Source organism: Herpailurus yagouaroundi, unplaced genomic scaffold (genome assembly GCF_014898765.1).
Source record: "Herpailurus yagouaroundi ecotype Mexico unplaced genomic scaffold, PumYag 218, whole genome shotgun sequence".
Classification (NCBI taxonomy): domain Eukaryota; kingdom Metazoa; phylum Chordata; class Mammalia; order Carnivora; family Felidae; genus Herpailurus; species Herpailurus yagouaroundi.
The window spans coordinates 2285778-2298421 of record NW_024412449.1 but is presented as its reverse complement, the minus strand read 5'-3'; the positions used below and the strand labels follow the sequence as shown (position 1 = coordinate 2298421).

General features: G+C 35.5%; 1 protein-coding gene and 1 long non-coding RNA gene across 8 annotated transcripts in view; one reads left to right on the top strand and one right to left on the bottom strand.

The window, feature by feature from the left end:
- Positions 1–12644, top strand: part of PARVA (parvin alpha) — a 193785-nt gene that overhangs the window by 122911 nt on the left and 58230 nt on the right. The window lies entirely within an intron of this gene.
- Positions 1–12644, bottom strand: part of LOC121018203 (uncharacterized) — a 75142-nt gene that overhangs the window by 17212 nt on the left and 45286 nt on the right. Inside the window, exon 3 of one of the 2 annotated variants that reach the window (XR_005785081.1) lies at positions 8040–8092. The exons of the other annotated variant lie outside the window; for it this stretch is intronic. This is a non-coding gene — a long non-coding RNA (uncharacterized LOC121018203). Of the gene's footprint in view, positions 1–8039; positions 8093–12644 lie in introns of those variants that run through there. 2 annotated transcript variants of the gene reach the window in all.

Below are 12644 nucleotides of genomic sequence, written 5' to 3'. Positions count from 1 at the left end.
AAATCTTTGTACAGAGAAGGAAACAATCAACAAAACTAAAAGGCATCCTACAAAATGGGAGAATATATTTGCAAATGACATATCTGATAAAAGGTTGTATCCAAAGTAAAGATATGTAAAATATATAATGAACTCAGCAACTCCACACACACCCCCAAAATAATAATAATCCAACTTACAGATGGGTAGAAGACACAAACATTTCTCTATAGAAGACATGCACATGGCCAACAGATACATGAAAACATGCTCATTATCATTTATCAGGGAAATGCAAATCAAAACGACAATGAAATATCACCTCACACCTGTTAGAATGGCTAAAATCAGAAACACAAGAAACAACAATTGTTGCCAAGGATGTGGAGAAACAGGAACCCTCATACACTGTTGGTGGGAGTGCAAACTGATACGGCCACTCTCAAAAACAGTATGGAGTTTCCTCAAAAAGTTAAAAATAGAACTACCCTACGAACCAGCAGTTGCACTCCTGAGTATATACCCAAAGAATACAAAACACTAATTTAGAGGGATACATGCACCTCAATGTTTATAGTAGCATTATTCACAATAGCCAAGATATGGAAGCAGCCCAAGTATCCATTGATTGATGAGTGCATAAGGAAGATGTGGCATATATATCCAATAGGGTGTTATTCAGCCATAAAAAAGAATGAAAATTTGCTATTTGCAGCAACGTGGATGGAGCTAGAAAGTATAATGCTAAGTGAAATAACTCAGAGAAAGACAAATACCGTATGATTTCACTCATATGTAGAATTTAAGGAATGAAACAAATGATTAGAGGGAAAAAAAGAGAGAGGCAAACCAAGAAACAGATTCTTAATTATAGAGAACTGATGGTTACCAGAGGGGAGGTGGATGGAGGGATGGGTTAAATAAGTGATGAGGATAAAGGAGTGCATTTGTTGTGAGGAGCACTCAGTATTGAATGTAAGTGTTGCATCACTAAATTGTACACCTGAAATGAATATTACGCTGTATGTTAACTCACTGAAATTTAAATAAACACTAAAACAAACAAGCAAACAAACAAGTGTTGGTGAGAATGTGGAGGAATAGGAACCCTCATACACTGTTGGTAGGAAAACTTCCTCAAAAAGTTACAAATAGAACTACCCTTTGATCCAGTAATCACACTGCTGGGTATTTATCCAAAAGATACAAAAACACTAATTCAAAGGGATACTTCCATGCCTATGTTTATTGCAGTATTTACAATAGGCAAATTATGGAAGCAGCCCAAATGTCCACTGATAGATGAATGGATAAAGAAGATGTGGTATGTATATGCAATGGAATATTATTCAACCATAAAAAAGAATGAAATCTTGCCATTTGGAACAACATGGATAGAACTAGAGAGAACAGTACTTAGCTAAATTAGACAGAGAAAGACAAATACCATATGATTTCATTGGTATGTGGCATTTAAGAAATGAAACAAATGAACGAAGGAAATAGACCAAGAAACAGACTCTTAACTGTAGAGAACAAACTGAAGGTTACCAGAGGGTAAGTGGGTGGGGGATTGGGTGCAATAGTTGATGGGGATTAAAGAGTACACTTACCATGATGAGCAGTGACTAATGTATAGAATTGTTGAATCACTCTATTATACACCTGAAACTAATATAATACAGCATGTGAACTATACTAGAAGTAAAATTAAAAACTTAATTTTAAAAAACATAGTAATTTCTTTGACATCAGCCTTAGCAACATTTTTGTGGAAATGTCTCCTCAGGCAAAGGAAACAGGAAACAAAAGGCAACCTACCGAGTGGGAGAAGATATTTGTAAATGACATATCTGATAAGGGGATAATATCCAAAATATATAAATAACTTCTACAACTCAACACAAAAAAATATAATTAATCTGATTTAAAAATGAGCAGAAGACCTGAATAGACATTTTCCCAAAGACATACAGGTAGCTTACAGACACATGAAAAGGTGCTCAACATCAGTAATCATCAGAGAAATGCAAATCACAACCACAAAGAGATCTCACCTTACACTTGTCAGAAATGGCTAAAATCAGGGGCACCTGAGTGCCTCAGTTGGTTAAGCGTCCAACTTCAGCTCAGGTCATGATCTCACTGTTCATGAGTTTGAACCCCACATCAGGCTCTGTGCTCACAGCTCAGAGCCTGGAGCCTGCTTCAGATTCTGTGTCTCCCTCTCTCTGTCCCTCCCCTGCTGACTCTCTCTTTCTCTCTCTCTCTCAAATAAATAAACATTAAAAAAAAAGAAAGAAAGAAATGGCTAAAACACACACACACACACACACACACACACACACACACACACACACACAAGAAATAACAAGTGTTGGCCAGGATATGGAAGAAAGGGAACTCTCATGCACTGATGGTGGGAACGTAAAGTGGTACAGCCACTGTGAACAACAGTATGGAGGATCCTCAAAAAATCAGAAATACCATATCATCCAATAATTCCACTACTGGATATTTACCCAAAGAAAATGTGAACACTAATTTGAAAACATATATGCACTTCGCTGTTTACTGCAACTTCAGTTACAATAACCAAGTTATGGGAGTAACATAAGTTGCCATATCAGTGGGTAAATGGATAAAGAAAATGGGGTGTATACATACATATATAATAGAGTATTATTCAGCTATAAAAAGAATGTGGTCTTGCCATTTGGGACAACATAGATGGGACTAAAGAGTATTGTGCTAAGTGAAATAAGTCAGAGAAAGACATTACCATAAATTTCACTTATATGTGGAATCTAAAAAGTAAAACAAAAACAGAATCACAAACACAGAGAACTGATGATTGGCAGAGAGCAGGGACTTGGGGGATGAGAAAAACAGTTGAAGGGGATTAAGAGGTACAAACTTCCAGTTATAAAATAAATAAGTCATAGGGTTGAAGGTACAGTATGGAGAATATAGTTAATAATACTGGAATAACTTTATATAGTGACAGATGGTAAGTACATTCATCATGATGAGCATTTCATAATGTACATAATTGTTAAATCACAATGGCTCACCTGAACCTAATATGTCAACTATACTTCAATTAAAAATAGAAACAATTAAAAAATAAGTTTGCTATATTGTCAAAAAAAAAAAGCCCCTAGATTAAGATGTAGTTAAAAGTTATTCCTGATTATTAGTTCTTCTCAAGACAAAAGCAAACATCTGTCCTTTTAGAGGAATGAACTTTAAACCCAGGCCACAAAAAACTCCCAGAGACAAAATTCCAAAGAAAACAGCTAAAAATCAGAAATTATCAAACACATGAGAAGCCACTTTGAGCAAAGATCAACGGAACAAGAAACTGTAAATTCATCCCACAAATGCTATATATTAACAACTGATAAGTTATGGAATATCAAATATGTTTAATGTCAAAATAAAAGTTTAAAAGACTATTGAAAGAATGATTTGTAAAAAGTAGCTATCAAAATTGGACAAGTCAATGTGAAAGAGAACCAAACAGAACTTCTGGAAATGAAAAAAAAAATGTAATTAAATTAGAAACCTCAATGGATCAGACACAGCTAAAGAGGAATTGGTGAACTGGAAGTTGGCACTGAAGAAATTACTCAGAATGCAATAAAGAGAGACAACAGTACCTAAAATAAGAAAGAATTAGAAGACAAAGATTTTTCTAAGAAAATCCAACATATGGCTAATTAGAATTCCAGCAGGAGAAGATAAGTAAAATGGAGCATAGGCAATATTTAAAGACATAATGAATGAGAATTTTCTAGAATTGATGAAAGATATGAATTCTCAGATTAAGGAAGCTCACAGATTCCCAGATAGAATAAATAACAAGAAATCTATACCTACGTACTTTATAATGAAACCTAAGAACCCTGAAGACAAATTATTAAAAGCAGAGATTAAAAATAAATTACCAATTAAGGAACAACAGAGTGAAAGCTGTCTTTCATCAAGAACAATAATAGTCTAAAGATACTAAAATGAAATCTTCAGAACTCAGGAAAAAAATGGTCAACTTATAAGTTAACCAGGAAAAAAACAAAAGCTGTTTCAAAAAATGAGACAGTGAAGGCATTTTAAGCAAACATGAATTGAGAGGGTTTACTTCCAACAGATCCTTACTAAAAGGAATCTCTGAAGGATATGTACTCCAGGGACCAAAAAAAAAAAAAAAAAAAAAAAAAAAATGAACGCAAAAGAAAGATCTGAAATGCAACAAAAATGATGAGCAACAGTCACCATGGTGGGCAGAATAAAGAGCTCAGAAATAAACTCATGTCTACGTTGCCAATTAATCTGTGACAAATCTTACACCATACACAAAAATAAACTCAAAATGGATTAAAGGCCTACATATAAGACCTGAAACCATAAAAATCTTAGAAGAGAACATAAGCAGTAATTTCTTTGACACTGGCCATAGCAAATTTTTCTAGATATGTCTCCTAAGGTAAGGAAAACAAAAATAAAAAACATCAAAATAAAACTTTTGCACAGTGAAAAAAATGATCAAAAAAATGAAAAGGCAACCTACTGAATGGTAGGTTAAAAATGATACATCTGGGGGCACCTGGGTGGATCAGTCAGTTAAGTGTTTAACTTCAGCCCAGGTCATGATGTCACAGTTTGTCGGTTCAAGCCCCACATCAGTCTCTGTGCTGACAGTTCAGAGCCTAAAGCCTGCTTCAGTTTCTGTGTCTCCCTGTCTCTCTGCCCCTCCCCCATTTGCACTCTCGCTCTCTTGCTCGCTCTCTCAAAAATATTTTAAAAATTTTAATGATATATCTGATGAGAGGTTAATATCCAAAGTATATAAAGAACTTCTACAACTCAATGACAAAAAAGCAAATAATTCAATTAAAAATGGGCAAAGGACCTGAAAAGACATTTTTCCAAAGAAGACATACAGATGGTCAACAGACACATGTAAAGATGCTCAACATCAGGAAAATGCAAATAAAAACCACAATGAGAAATCATCTTACAACAGGGAGAATGACTGAAATAAAAAAGACAACAAGTGTTGGTGAGGATACAGAGGAAAGAGAACCCTTGTTCACTGTTGGTGGGAATGCAAATTGCTGCAGCCACTGTGGAAAACAGTTTGGAGGTTCCTCAAAAAATTAAAAACAGAGGGGCACCTGAGTGGCTCAGTCAGTTAAGCGACCAGCGCTTGATTTTGGCTTAGTTCATGATCTCGCAGTTTGTGGAATCGAGTCCCATGTGGGGCTCTGTGCTGAGAGCACAGAGCTTGCTTAGGATTCTCGGGGGGGGGGGGGGGGGGGGCGGGGAGTTTGGGCGTCCCCCCATTCATGCTCTGTCTCTCTCTCAATAAATACTTTTTAATTAAAAACAGAAATATGCTATCATCCAATAATTTCACTACTATTTACCTAAAGAAAACAAAAACATTAATTTGAAGATATATGCACCCCAGTGTTTATTGCAGCATTATTTATAATAGCCAAGATATGGAAGCAACCCAAGTGTCTACTGATAGATGAATGAAAGAAATGGCACATATATTATTTATATTTATATTTATATTTTTTTCAACGTTTTTTTTTGTTTTGTTTTGTTTTTAATTTATTTTTGGGACAGAGAGAGACAGAGCATGAACGGGGGAGGGGCAGAGAGAGAGGGAGACACAGGATCGGAAACAGGCTCCAGGCTCCGAGCCATCAGCCCAGAGCCTGAAGCGGGGCTCGAACTCACGGACCGCGAGATCATGACCTGACTGAAGTCGGACGCTTAACCGACTGCGCCACCCAGGCGCCCCTATATTTATATTTTTTATATAATGGCATATTAGCCATGGAAAATGATGAGATCTTGCTATTTGTGACAGTATGGATGCGCCTAGAGGGTATTATGCTAAGTGAAATAAGTCAGACTGAGAAAGCCAAATATCATATGATTTCATTCATGTGGAATGTAAAAAAACATGACAAATGAATAAACAAAAAGCAGAATCATGCCTAAAAATACAGAGAACAAACTTATGGTTGCCAGAAGGAAGGGATGGAGGATAGACAAAATGCACAGAGGGGAATGGGAGACACAGCTTTCCACTTATAGAATGAATAAGTCATGGGAATAACATGTAGAGTATAGGGAATAAAGTCAGTGATATTATAATAGCTCTGTATGATGACAGATGGTAGCTATACTTGTGGTGAGCACAGCATAATGCATGGAGATGTTGAATCACTATGTCGTACACCTGAAACTAATGGAACATTGTCTGAACTGGACTCAAAACAATTTTTTTAACAAAATGAAAATCCTTTGCCTATGATAATAAAAAATCACCAAGGTAGGTAGATTGAAGCAATAATTAAATGAATATAAAAGAATCACAATAATTTCTAATTTTTTGATTTAAAAAGTTAAGATAGAATCCCAGACAAATTATAGCATTTAAGTCAGGAAGAGTGTGAGAAGAGTCAAAGTATGCTGACATCCTGTATTATTTAGTATGTGGATAAAGATACTAAATAACTTAATATTCTATTAAGTTAAATACACATGATAAATTTTTTAGGGTGGCCACCAAAATAGTAAAACAAAGTATATAACCTCCCTACTAGTAATGGGGGAAAAATGAAATGAGAGAGATAAAAACCTTATTCCAGAAGAAGGCAAGGATGGAAGGGTGGATAAGAACCAAAAAAGCAGAATATTAGAAAGTTGAAAATAAGTTGGTGCAAGTGAATCCAAGTATATTGATGAACCCAGTCAATATAAATTGACTGTATCCATTTAAAAGACAAGGATTTTCATGAGGTCCCAACTATTGGGGCCTCATGAAGGTAAAAAGCCTCCGCACTGCAAAGGAAACAATCAACAAAACTAAAAGAAACCAATGGAATGGGAAAAGATATTTGCAAATGACATATCAGACAAAGGGCTAGTATCCCAAATCTATAAAAAACTCACCAAATCCACACCCAAAAAACAAATAATCCAGTGAAGAAATGGGCAGAAGACATGAATAGACACTTCTCTAAAGAAGACATCCAGATGGCCAACAGGCACATGAAAAGATACTCAACGTCGCTCCTCATCAGGGAAATACAAATCAAAACCACACTGAGATATCACTTCATGCCAGTCAGAGTGGTTAAAATGAACAAATCAGGAGACTATAGATGCTGGAGAGGATGTGGGGAAATGGGAACCCTCTTGAACTGTTGGTGGGAAGGCAAACTGGTGCAGCCACTCTGGAAAACAGTGTGGAGGTTCCTCAAAAAATTAAAAACAGATCTACCCTATGACCCAGCAATAGCACTGCTAGGAATTTACCCAAGGGATACAGGAATGCTGATGCATAGGGGCACTTGTACCCCAATGTTTATAGCAGCACTTTCAACAATAGCCAAATTAGGGAAAGAGCTTAAATGTCCATCAACTGATGAATGGATAAAGAAATTGTGGTTTATATATACAAGGGAATACTACCTGGCAATGAGAAAGAATGAAATATGGCCTTTTGTAGCAACATGGATGGAACTGGAGAGTGTTATGCTAAGTGAAATGAGTCATACAGAGAAAGACAGATACCATATGTTTTCACTCTTATGTGGATCCTGAAAAACTTAACAGAAGACCATGGGGGAGGGGAAGGGAAAAAAAAAAGGGAGGGAGGGAGCCAAACCATAAGAGACTCTTAAAAACTGAGAATAAACTGAGGGTTGATGGGGGGTGGGAGGGAGGGGAAAGTGGGTGATGGGCATTGAGGAGGGCACCTGTTGGAATGAGCACTGGGAGTTGTAATGGAAACCAATTTGACAGTAAATTTCATATTTAAAAAAAATAAAAAATAAAAGGATTGTCAGACAAGATAGCCCAACAACATCTTGCTACATGCTATTTACAAGAGACACTCATAATTTATGAGGGCAAAGAACAGTTTAAAGAGTGGGAAAAAATGGGGCACCTGGGTTCAAGTTTTTGTGAGTTCAAGCCCCGCTAGGGCTCTGTGCTGACAGCTCAGAGCTGGGAGCCTGCTTCGGATTCTGTGTCTCCCTCTCTCTCTGCTCCTCCCCCACTCATGCTCTGTCTCTCTCTCTCTCTCCTTCAAAAAAAAAAAAAACCACCACAACAACAAAACATTTAAAGGTGGGAAAAATTACATACGTTACACAAACACTAATTAAAAGAAAGCTGGAGTAACTGTTTTAATATTTGACAAAACAGACTTTAAGGCACTAAGCATTACTACGGAGAGTATATATTGAGGAGACTAAACCTACTAGGAAAATACAGCCATTTTAAACCTAAATGTACTTTTATGCATCATTATATAAAAACTGAAAATGACAATCAGAACTACAAACACTTGATAAATCTGCCCTCACAGTGTTAGATTTTTAACATATTTTGGTTATGAACACATTAAGAAAATTTCAAAAGGATAGAGAAGATTTGGAGAAAAAGTTAACCAGCCATGCCCCAAAACTAGAGTATTCTTTCCCTTCAACTGCACATGGAACACTTAAAAAGTGACTGTCAAATAAAGTAGGTCTCAACAAATTATTATACAGACCAAGTTCTCTAACCATGGTACGATAAAAAAAAATTTTCTAACAAAGCCTCTCCATATATTTGGAAATACAAATCTAATAACTCAGGAATCACTCATACTGGAAAGAGTATTTTCTGTACTCAAATTCTCTGAAGGATGTTGACATTAACATAGTATGATCTATACAGTAACTGTGTGTGTGTGTGTGTGTGTGTGTGTGTGTGTGTTAGAATATCCCAGTTTTTCTACCATTCAGAGTAATTGAGTTTATTCTTCCCTGTCTTGATACTTGAGAACTTGTGAATACTATTTCATTGTTTTCTAAAAATAATCACTCCAAAAGCGCACTTGGATGCTAAACTCAAAAAAACAAGAGAAAGATTCATAAAATAATCCTGAGAAAATTTTCTAAATAGCATCCTATTTCAAAATCATTCCTGTTACTTTATAACAAGTTAGACTAATGATGAACAATTTGCAGAACTATAGAAACATAAAAGGAACAATTTCATGGAAGAATAAAATTTGAGCAATAGGAAGTTTTCGTGGAAGTTAGCCTAATAATAAAGAGCAAAAGAGGGAAACCAGGAGTCTTGAGAAAGAAATTATCTTTAAATACTTAATAACAATGATTGAAATTACTATTTAACTACAGGAATATTTGAGTGGATCTGTTAAATTTTGAGGGTTGAATATTTCAAAAATAAATAGGGGTAAATAAATAGGTGTAGAAATAGCAGAAAGAGGTTCTCAAATCTTCTCTTTTAAAATTTCATATAAATGAAAAATAAAATAAAATATCATAAAATTGAAATAAGTGATACAAGCTTACAAAATAGAGATAACTATGTTTTACCTTATTTTCATACCCAGAGAATGCTAAAGACTCAAAGAAACAATAATAGGACTAATAAGGAGATTGGATAAGATGACTATATTTAAGAAGAAAATCTTTAAGGCAACAAGCTTTTCTTTTTACCAGCAATGATCAGTTGGTAACATACACACACACACACACACACACACACACGATGTTTATTGAAACTTTAATACAAATAGGAAAAAGGTGGCTTATAACCTGACTATATATCTACAGAGGAATAGTTGAATAAGCTCTAAGTCCTACAATGTATTATGTAGATTTTTTAAAAGAATGAGTTGTATCAATATGTACTGATGTAGAAAGATACTCATAATATGTGTTTGAGTGAGATATTTGGGACATATTTAGAAACTGAAAAGATAATAGAAAAGACCAATGAAACTAAGAGCTGGTTTTTTGAAAAGATAAACAGAATCAACAAACCTTTAGCTAGACTTACAGATACAGGACTCAAATAAAATCAGAAATGAAAGGGGAGTTATTACAACTTGTACTACAGAAATACAAAGAATCATAAGAGACTACTGTGAACAATTACACACCAAAATTGGGCAACCTAGGAGAAATTGATAAATTCCAGGAAATGTGCAACCTACCAAGACAGAATCATGAAGAAATAGAAAATCTGGACAAACTGATTATTAGTAAGTAGATTGAATCAGTAATCAAAAACTCCCCAATAAACAAAAGTCCAGGACCAGATGACTTCACTGGTGAATTCTACCAAACATTTAAAGAAAAAATACTACCAATCCTTAAACTCTTCCAAAATAGAGAAAAGGAAGAAAAACTTCCAGACTCATTTTACAAAACCAGCTACTAAAACCAGACAGGGATGTCACAAGGAAAACTACATTTTTCCTAATGAACACAGATACAAAAATCCTCAACAAAATGTTAACAAAGTGAATTCAACAATACATTAAAAGGATCATGCGCCATGATCAACTGGGATTTGTTTCAAGGATGCAAGAATGGTTTCACACCCACAAATCAATCGGTGTGATATGCCCATTAACAAAATGAAGGATAAAAACCACATGATCATCTCAATAGATGCAGAAAAAGCATTTGACAAAATTACACATCCATTCATGATAAAAATTCTCAATAGAATGGGTACAGAGAAAACATATCTCGACATAATAAAGGCTCTATATGACAAGCCTACATACCCAATGGTGAAAAGCTGAAATCTTTTCCTCTAAGGAACAAGACAAGGATGCCCACTTTAGCCACTTTTATTCAACAAAGAATTGGAATTCCTAGCCATAACAATTAGACAAGAAAAAGAAATAAAAGGCATTCAAATTGGCAAGTAAGAAGTAAAACTGTCACTATATGTGTATGTATGTATGTGTGTGTGTGTGTGTGTGTGTGTGTGTGTGTGTATATATATATATATATATATATATATATATATATATATCTCAATCAAAACCCCAGACTCCACAAAAAAACAAACAAACAAAAAAAAACTGTTAGAACTAGTAAACAAATTCAGTGAAGTCACAGGTACAAAATCAATATAAAAAATTTGTTGTATTTCTATACACTAATTAAACTATCAGAAAGAGAAATTAAGAAAACAATCCCACAAGGAGTGAAAGACCCTCTGTGCTCATGAATTAGAAGAATATTGTTAAATATTCTTCTACCCTAAGCAATCTACAGATTCAAGACAATCCCTATTAAGTTGCTAATGGTAGTTTTCACAGAAATATTGGAGTGGGAGAAATTGGCTTCCAGTTATGAAATAAGTCACAGAATGAAAGATACAGCATAAGGAATATAGTCAGTGATGTTGTAACAAGTGATGATGTGTCAAGACAAATGGTAGCTGCACTTGTAGTGAACATAGCATCATGTATAGACTTGTTGAATCACTATGGTGTACGCTTCAAACTAATGTAACATTTTGTGTCAATTATGCGCAAATGAAAAATAAAAATAAAGACACATTGCACAGGAAAAAAATAGAAAAAGGATCCTAAAATTTGTAAGGAACCACACAAGACCTCAAATAGCCAAAGCAATCTTGAAGCAGAAGACTAAGGGGTACCTCAGTGGCTCAGTCAGCTGAGCATCTGACTTTGGCTCAGGTCATGATCTCACAGTTCCTGGGTTCAAGCTCCACATCAGGCTCTGTGCTGACAGCTCAGAGCCTGGAGCCTGATTTGGATTCTGTGTCTCCCTCTGTCTCTGCTCCTCCCCTGCTCATGCTCTAAGCATAAATGTTTTGTTTCTCTCTTAAACAGAAATAAACATTTAAAAAAATTTTTTTTCTTAAGAAAAAGAAGACTAAGCTGGAGGCATCATGCTCCCTGATTTCAAACTATTACAAAGTTCTAGTAGTCAAAACATTATGGTAGAGCATAAAAACAGATACATATGTTAATGGAACAGAATAGAGAGCCCAGAAATAAAGCCACACATATATAGCCAATTAATTTAAGACAAAGGACCCAAGAATATACAGCTTCTGCAGTAAGTGTTGTTGGGAAAACTGGACAGCCACATGCAAAAGACTGAAAGTGAACCACTATCTTACAACATATACAAACACTAACTCAAAATGGGTTAAGGACTTGAACATAAGACCTGAAACAATGTAACAAAATGAAAAGGCAACCTACCAAATGGGGATTTGGAAATATGTGCAAATCATATATCTGATAAGAGGTTAATATCCAATATATATAAAGAACTCATGAAACTGAATAGCAAAAAAAGAAAGAAAGAAAGCAAGCAAGAAAGAAAAGGACGAAAAGAAAATGAAAAAATACAATTAAAAAATGCACAGATCTGAATGGACACTTTTCCAAAGACGACACTCAGATTGCCAACAGACACATGAAAATATGCTCAACATCAGTTATCATCAGGGAAATGCAAACCAAAACCACAATGAGAGATTACCTCACACCAGTCAGAATTGTCTAGTATCAGAATGACAAGAAATAACCAAAACTGGCAAGGAAATGGAAAAAAGGGAACCCTTGTGCTCTGTTGGTAAGAATGTAAATTGGTGCAGCCACTATGGAAAACAGTATGGGGGGTTCTTTAAAAAACTGAAAATGGACGGGGCGCCTGGGTGGCTTAGTTGGTTAAGCATCCAACTTCAGCTTGGGTCATGATCTCACGGTTCATGGATTTGAGCCCCCACGTGGGGCTCTGTGCTGACAGCTCGAGCCTGGAACCTGCTTCGGATTCTGTGTC